This window comes from Chinchilla lanigera, unplaced genomic scaffold, assembly GCF_000276665.1.
Source record: "Chinchilla lanigera isolate Chin_1 unplaced genomic scaffold, ChiLan1.0 scaffold00050, whole genome shotgun sequence".
NCBI lineage: Eukaryota > Metazoa > Chordata > Mammalia > Rodentia > Chinchillidae > Chinchilla > Chinchilla lanigera.
In genome coordinates this window covers 5,690,940-5,699,639 of record NW_004955451.1, presented here as the reverse complement: position 1 = coordinate 5,699,639, position 8,700 = coordinate 5,690,940, and the positions used below count along the sequence as shown (strand labels likewise).

Here is an 8,700-nt window from a genome sequence, read left to right as displayed (position 1 = left end):
TATCACTTCTGTCTAGGTCCAAAGCATTTTCATTACTCCCAAATGAAGCCCTACACCAATTCAGCAGCTGCTGGAAACGACATTCTTCTTCCTGTTTCTATGGATTTACCTGTTGTGGATAATTCATATAAATGGAGTTATCCAATAAGTGGCCTTTTGTGTCCAGAGACATTTACTTAGCATACTGTGGTATAGTTTCCTTGTTGTTGTTGTTTTATGATACTGGGGATTGAACCTAGAGGCATTCTACCGTTGAACTACATCCTCAGTCTTTTTTATTTTTTATTTTGAGACAGGGTCTGACTAAGTTGCTCAGGCTGATCTTGAACTGTCAATCCTCCTGGCTCAGCCTCCCAAGCAGCTGGGATTGCAGGCATGCACTACTGCACTCAATAATAAAATGTTTTCAAGGTTCATTCAAATTGTATTGCACTTCTTCCCTTTTATAAGGGAATAATATCCCATTTATGTATATACCGTTTTATGTATATACCACTATTATCTGTGGTGATGGATGGGGAGGTCATTGGGTGTGTATTTTATTTGCTATTTAATTTGGTTTGTTGCTACTGTTTTGGCTATTGTGAAAAGTGCTGCTACACACATGACTGTAAGTATTTGAGTGGCTCTTTTCAATTATTTGGGTGATATGCCTAGGAGAGGAAATACTGGGTCAGATAGTAGTAATGCTGTGTGCAACTTTTTGAAGAACTGCCAAATTGGTTCCCACAGAGGCTGGGCCATTTTACAGTCTCACAATGTACAGGTTCTAATTTCTCTATATCCTGGTCAATAGCTTTTCTTTTCTTTATTTCATTTTTTGTCTTTCTGAGACAGGGTCTTGCTATGCAGTTCAGGCTGGACTTGAGCTCACTTTGTAGCACAGGCTGGTCTCTAACTTGCAACAATCCTCCTGCCTCAGCCTCCCTGAGTGCTGCGATTACAGGCATGCACAACCATGCCCGGTTATTAGCTTTTATAAAAAAAAAATCATGGCCATCCTAATTGGTGTGCTGTGGTATCTCACTGTGGTTTTCAAATTTACCTAATAACCAATGATACTGAGTATCTTCCAGGTGCTTGTTGGCCAGTGATATTTTATTCACCCAAAAAAGATTTTGACCCAAAAAGTACATTGACCCTCAAAATATTTTATTTTGGGCTGTGGGTGTAGCTCAGGGTGAAGGTCCCAGTATGGAAAACAACAACAACAAGCTCAAGATTCAGTGCTCAGCTGCATGTCCTGGCGTATCTGGAATATAACTCCAGGCTTCATAAACGGGGGGTATTAAGAATCTAAAGAAAATCTTCGAGAAATTTCCCCAAGAGGAAAGCTAACTAGGCCACAGACCCTTGGCCCTCCGCACAATAGAGCTGCCTGTGGATTCCCAAAGAACCAATGAATATCACCCATCCAATTCTCTTGATGCTAAAGAAGAATCATTTCCTCCTGTGAAGTAAAGCGAGATGGCGTGCTATGTGCGTGTTTTTCCAAGCGCGTAAGTCTCAAAACCACCACCCTCTCAGGTTTCACTGGTGCAGCTGTTCTTTCAAAAAAATCATTAGAAAAATACTTTTATCTCTCCAAGAAATGGATAGATTTCAGGTTTCCAAATTTGCGAAATACAAAAGCAATGATGGATTGTTTATTGTGCAGTGTGCATGCCAGGTCTGGGAACACTGGACTGGAAATGCCAACGTAGAGTCAGGTGCCCACGCTCCCTTTAGGGATGGCTCTGCAGGGACGAGGCTCCACATCCGGGCATCAGCCGGAAGGCCGAGCTACCCGGATGCTGCGCTCCGGAAGGGCCCAAGCAGCAGAGCCCGCCCCTCGGAGCCAGGTCCAGGTCAGAGCGTTACGTTACAGCACAGCTTCACGATGGGTTAGTGTTGTTACTGTGATTGGTATGAGTTGTTATAACTCATTAATCTTTGGCTTGTGTGTTTTGTGATAGGTTGCTGCGGTGGTGGTGGTGGATGGGGAGGTCATGGGGTATGTATTTTATTTGTTATTTTGTAAATTTTTCTCACAGGATTTTGTGTGTGTGTGTGTGTGTGTGTGTGTGTGTGTGTGTGTGTTTGAGACAGAGTCTCGCTATGCAGTTCAGGCTGGCCTTGAGCTCACTTTGTAGCCCAGGCTGGTCTCTAACTCGCGACGATCCTCCTGCCTCAGCCTCCGGAGTGCTGGGATTACAGGTGTGTGCCACTACACCCTGCTCTCATAGGATTTATGGAATTCTGGTGATAATAGTCAAAGACTTGCTCTTTGGAGTGCTGGAGGTACAGGATGCAGGACTTAGGATGTAGGAGAGCTTCCCATAGGTAAGGTGCCAGTCATAGCCAAACTGGGACAGATGCTTCCCTCCTTGGGCCAGGGAGCCCCTCGCTCTGTGAGCTTAGCACTGTGGGGCTCACGGTGGAGGGGCAGAGCACCTCGCTGTAACACCTGTGCCTCACCTAGCACGTTTCTAGTGGCTGGCAGGCTGGCCCCACCGCCTCAGGTGATGCCTGGGACCTGGCCCTGGTTGAAGCTGATCTATTCCTAGGTTTCAACAATAGGCAACAATGTGAATGTGGCCTTCACAGGGGTTTTGTAGCCAGAGGTGAAGGAAGCTGTAGTCTGAGCTACTTTCCTGCCTCTGAATATCCAAGCCAAGTCTCACAGTGGCATTGTTAACATTGTATCAGTCACCACCATCATCACACCTAAATGCTGAGTACTTGCCATGGAATATTGTATTAGATCTTCCCAAGGATCCTGTAGGGCTTATCTCTATTTTACAAATAAGGAACCTGGGACTGAGAGGCTAAGCAGCTTGTCCTGGGTCATCTGTCTCCTATGTGGAGGAGACAAGCTAGAATCCTGGGCAATAGGGTGCAGGTAGAGGTAGATACACTGTAGGTGGCCTCTAGTCATCTGGGTCCTTGTATGGTCCTGTCCCTTTGAATATGCCAGAAGCTGTAACAACTCAGTAGAACCCAGCAGTGGCGATAGCTATCATTCTCCAGGATTACGCTTCCTTATGTAAAACTGTGTCTTAACCAACTGGAGCAAGAGAGTCTCTGGATTGCCTTAAAGAAGCAAGCAGCCCTGCTGCAAACTTCTTTGGAGAGAGTCAGCAAGGGCATAAGGACCACCATGAGCCACAGCCAGCAAGAACCTGGGGCTCTCACTCATATGATCGCAAGGAAATGAAGAGCCTGCTTCAGCAAGGCAGCAGATGATCTCCTAGTTGAGTCTCCAGGTGAGAACACAGCCTGGCCAACTTGATTGCAGCCTGTGAGACCCTGGGCAGAAGACCCAGTGAAACTGTGGCCTAACTCATGTGTACAGAAACTAAGATAATGCTGCTATGTTGTTTGAATCCACGGAGTTTCTGGTGCTATGTTACACTGTATAGAAAACTAGTACACAAGCTGAACATGTTGGCACATGCCTATAATCCCAGCCCTGGAAGCTGAGGCAGGAGGATTGCAAGTTTGAGGTCAGCCTGGACTACAGAGGTCAGAGAGAAAGCGATGGAGATGGAGGCTGAGAAAGAAAGAAAGAAGAGGAAAAGGAGGAAGAGAAAGAAGAGGAGGAAGAGAAAGAAGAGGAGGAGGAGGAAGAGAGAGGGAGGGACAAAGAGAAGGAAGGAGGGAAGGAGAGAAGGGGAGACACAGCCTGAGCACTTAACTTTCCCTTGTCCACTTTCGTAGCAGCTTTCAGTGCTCCTGTTCAGGTTCCCCCTGCAGAGTTTTGCTTTCTCTCCAGGAAGTTCCTGCCTGATCTCTGGGAAAAGAACCGAAGAGAAGAACCCTGCACCAGGAGGCGGAGAAGTGGGGACCACCACACAGTTGGCTCTTTATTTGAAAGAATCAGCCAGAAGCATGTGGTGCCCTGCCGCCTTATGCCATTTCTAGGCAAGTGGAGGCTGGATTAAGATCAAAGCTGTCATCCAAGGATGGGCCTGAGCAGAAGTGCGCCCCAGTGACATCATACAGTGAGAAAGGGGGCATTTCGAGATCTGAATCTATGCTTACATAATTAGGGTGTTTAACTGAGTTAGTGCAGGGCTTCCAGGGCACGTTTCACCTTGACTTTGAGTGCTGGAATTTAAAGCATGGCCCCCGGGCCGTATGCGGTTGGAGTGGCACCACATCTGTTGGATACTTTCAATCTATCTACTTTACTGAGCATGGCAGTAAAAACTCAATACCGCAGAACAGGGCTACTGCATAATTTTCCCAAAAATAAAATGTAGCCCTGTGTCCGGGCACCAATAAATATGAAAGGTTCCCCTTTCTCATTGACCAGGCGTGCGTACAGTTGGGCTTGTGCAGAGCTGCATCTAATAAGGGCCGCTGTGTGAGGCCGGTTGAACAGGCCTTTCAGTCCCCACCCCAACCCCCTGGGACACCAGGCTCCTTCACTAGTTGCCGTGGAGGCTGAGAGCCGTGCCTGGGCCTGCCAGGCTGAGCCTCCCCTCTAGAAGGAGCTGGCAGCACCATCCTGGTGGGCCCCGTCATGCTTTCCAAAGAGGGGGAGGGAGCGCCGCAGCCCAAAGGCTAAGGAGTGGCTTGTGGCTGGGGCTCCCTGCCCAGCAGCGGGCAGCATCTTGCTTGTTTCAAAGTATCACTTGGGAAGGTAACAAGTGAACAGGCAGTCAGCCTGCAGTGTCCAGCTCTGGGCTGGCTGATTCCTGAGCCCGGGTTTTCTCCGATGGAGAACGAGCTGTACATGAGCCTTTGTGCTTTGGCAGAAATGGGAGAGGACCTCCTTCCACCCAGAGGAGCTGCACATCAGATGGCTAAGCGATGGAGCAACCCTAAGGTCCTGGAGGGAGTCAGCCTTGGCGGTCAGCAGACTTCTGGGCCGTGCCTGTACATGAGGCCCAGGTGGCCAGACAGGACCTGGATGGGTGAGGGTTCGCTCCTGGCAAGATCCATCAGATCCATCAGGGCTGAGTAAAATAGAGGCAGGTATTCGAGTCAGCCATAAATTACAGAACGTGCTTAAGACTCAGGAGAAGCCCAGAACAAGCGTATGTGCAAAAGTCCAGAGTGTATCACTCACATCCCTATCTGTGAAAACTACTTGAAAAAGACTCTGACAGAACAACAAACAAAACCACCAGAGACCTCAGGAAACGGGAAGACGGAGGCCCCCTCCCCCTATCTTGCTGGCTTTAACAAGAAAGGCGCGATCACGCTTACGTTCTGTGTCCCTTATGAACACTGCCGCTCTGTTCCGCCGTCTCACTTGGGACCCATTTTGTGTCAAAGCACGTAAATGTGCTTTTATTGCTTCCATTTTATGTTAATTTTCTTTTACATTGTTGTTTCCTTTTTTTCAGCGCCCATACTTTGAGCAGTTTGCTCAAGTCCCTACTTATTCTGCCTCTCCCCTGTGAAGCTAAGGAGCTACATCTTGCCATTTAGTGGGGACTCTCTCTGCCCTTCTGTTTGTAAAAGGGCACACCGTTCTCTGGTATCCTTTGAAAATAATGTGCCAACTAAGGATGGTAGACCAGAAAGATGAGGGTCACTGCCCATGACTGGGAGCAATATTAGCCCAACATCCTCTATTTGGGCTTATTTTAGAAAAGAAAGGAGTTGCTTTCATTTTTTCCTCTGGAGTGTTGGGTTACAGGCAGGAAAAAAAAAAGATAGGTTATATTGTTCAAAACATTTCCCAACTTTGCCCAGCATCGTGGCACACCCCTGTAATCCCAGCACTGAGGAGGCTGAGGCAGGAGAATTGGTATGACTTTGAGGCCAACCTGGGCTACACAGTGAGTTCAGGGACAGCCTGGAATACATAGTGAGACCCTGTCTCAAAAAACAAAACAAAACAAAAGCGAAAGCAAAAATATCCCCCCAAAACCAAACCAAAACAAAACAAAAAACATTTTCTAGCTCTACTTATGTGGGAGAAGTATATTTTCCTACCTAGTTGAGGACAGACTTGCCTATGAATGATTTGGGCCAGTGCAAACTTGAGGTACTGATGCCTCTTCTGAGTAGCAGGTCTGAGAGCCACTGTGTCATGCGCCCAGCAACACCCCAGGGTGGAGACACTGACAGCTAGATCCCATAATGAGATTGGTACCCACACCACAATGGACCTGTGACGTGAGTAAGAACGAATCGCATGCGCTCTTTGGAATCGTCTGTCAGCATGCAGAATGAGGCCTATCAAGGCTGGTGGAGTAGGCAAACATAACTCTAGCTACTGGTATTGGTGCCTAAACTGCATTTTAACAGTGCATCCTGCCATCTAACGTTTCATCACTGCTCTGGACTCACAATTAACCTTGTTTTCCAAGAACGTGAAGGGACATGGAGAGATTAGGCACCTCCCAAGCTGCACAGCCAGCCAGGGGGCAGAGCCAGGCTGCAAACTTAAAGGACTAAATCTGTCTCTTTTTCTTTTCTTTTGATAGTGGGAATCGAACTCAGGACCCTGTGCTTGCCAGGCAGAGGCTGTGCCACTGAGCTATATCCCCAGCCCACTAAATCTCTTTGCATTTGACTAGGAAGCTGCCTCCCCTGACCCTGGTAGCCACCTCACTGGCCTCGCAACAGAAGCACATGGAGCACTGCAGCTTCTGCTTGGGGTTTTCTCGTTTGATTCCATTTTTAGCTGGACTGGCAAACGGTACTAGGTTTCTGACTGTTATCCTTGGACTCTGACTGACTTATCACATAATAAGGTTCCTGCAGCCCCAAAGCTTCCCGTGCTTAAAAAAAATGAAAGAAACACTTTACTGCTAATGCCCAACTCCTACTGACAAACTGGCATTAAAGTGTATATTCAGTAGAAATGTTTTCTGTCCTCCCAAGGAGCAGCCTGAACAGTTGGTTTCCTGAGGTTGGGGGAGGGTGATACTCAGTCTCACCTCCTTGCAGTAATTCTGGGCTTCTAGCTAGATTCACATCACAGGGGTAAGCATTTAGCAGAACAGGTCCCCATTATCTGCGAGTCCGGGATTTGATGACTCTTTGCTTCACACTTTGGAGTTTGGCAGAATGACCACCTTTCTCAGGAAACCCCTGCGGCCCCCGCCATCTCCCTGGGAGAGAGCGAGACTTTTCCAAGGGCCCCTTTCACAAGGGGAAAAAAATTCACCCCCAAACCTCCCACCAGCCCTGAATAAATCTGCCTATTCAGAAGCTCTCCTGCATGTTTTTACACAGGACTTGAAGGGAGAAAGAGGAGGTAGGAAGCAAATACAGGAGAGAGAAGAAAGGGAATCCTTGAATTTGACTCAAGAGCTCTGAACATAAACAAAACAGCACACGTATCAGTGAAGGTAGTGGGAGGGAGAAGAGTGAAAATCATTGAAAGTTCCATAGGCCAAACCTTTCATTTTTATCTTGACATTTTTCCTACCTGAGCTTTTACGTAAATGGATTTCTAGATCTCCAGGCTATAATTTGTGTAACATTTAATGATGGAAAAAAATGGTTTGGACTAAAGCAACTGATTCACTTCACTTCTCCAAAAGCTGATTTATTGCCTTCTGTTCCTCTTGGAAGTTCAACTCTATTTTTTAAGAATTTTAACAATGTATTTTATTTTTTTTAAATGTTTGGTAACATTTGTGAATTGTACATATTAATGGTCTCGGTGTGGTGCTCCCATGCAAGCATACAGGGTGCACTGATCAAACCCACCTTCCTTTTTGGGGTCTCCCCCTGGAAGTTCACTTTAAAAAGATTGTCTAGCTTTCTGACCAAGGCTTTTTTTTTTTTTTCCCCCTCCGGTACCAGGAACCGAACTCACGACCTTGCGCTTGCCAGGCAAGCGCTTTGCCGCTGAGCTAAATCCCCAGCCCCTGACCAAGGCTTTTTGATAGGCTTGGGCCTATCCTGAGTTGTGCAAGTTGGGGAGCATGCTTCTCCAGCTGGCACAGGGAAGAGAGAAAAACAAACCTGGGGGCCTGAAAGATGTTGCATAAGATTGTGCCGAAGATGAGCTGCTGAGGTGCCCAGGGGCCATGGGTTTAGTCAGGGTTTGGGCTGCAACTTTCATGGTAGAGATGAGATGTTACTAGCTCATTCATGGCGGAGGTGGTTGCCGTGGATTACTGGGCATCTGTATTGGTTTGGACACAGGTCAGGATTTCTAAGATGGTTTAAAATAGCCAATGTTAAGAAATGTCAAGAGTTTTTGACACAAAGATGGACCACAGAGTCCTGGACAAGTGAGACTGTTCTTTCTGAAAAGCACCTGACCTTAAAGCAAGGATTTAGCTCTTTGGGCCCAGCTTTTGATCTTCATTTGTAGCCACAAAGAGATTTAACAGAATATAGTGTTCACTGGTGCCAGGTTAATTCAGGCTGGGAGTACTGGTTTCCCCAGGGCTGGTGGGCTTCATACAGTCATAGGAAACCCTAATGTCTCCTGCAAGACGTTTAAGAGGACACACACCATGACGTGCTGTCCTGAAACAGACCAGACGACATACTAGCTCCTCGGTATCTCTTAAGACGCTTTCTCAATGTGGGGATGGGTGGAAGCGGGGGTCAGACCATCTCTGTAACTGGTGGGGATCAGTTAGCTGTTGCTGCATAACAAACCATCCTAAAACTTAGTGGCTTATGTGTTCCTCACCAGAGTATGGACAGCTGTGGTTCTTCTGGTCTAGGCTACACGGGGCTGTTCATGGCTTATTTTCTCAGGCTTCTCCTGCCAGCTGATGCATTGGTGGGGTG

The 8,700-nt window shown here is 47.2% G+C and overlaps 1 protein-coding gene across 2 annotated transcripts in view; it reads left to right on the top strand.

Annotated features, from left to right (window-relative positions):
* The first annotated feature begins 1,800 nt into the window (after nt 1-1,800).
* Msi2 (musashi RNA-binding protein 2) overlaps nt 1,801-8,700 on the top strand; it is a 426,832-nt gene continuing 419,932 nt past the window's right edge. For both annotated transcript variants that reach the window (XM_013519250.1, XM_013519251.1), the window contains exon 1: nt 1,801-1,883. The gene's annotated coding sequence lies outside the window, so the exon portion shown is untranslated. The remainder of the gene's footprint in view (nt 1,884-8,700) is intronic.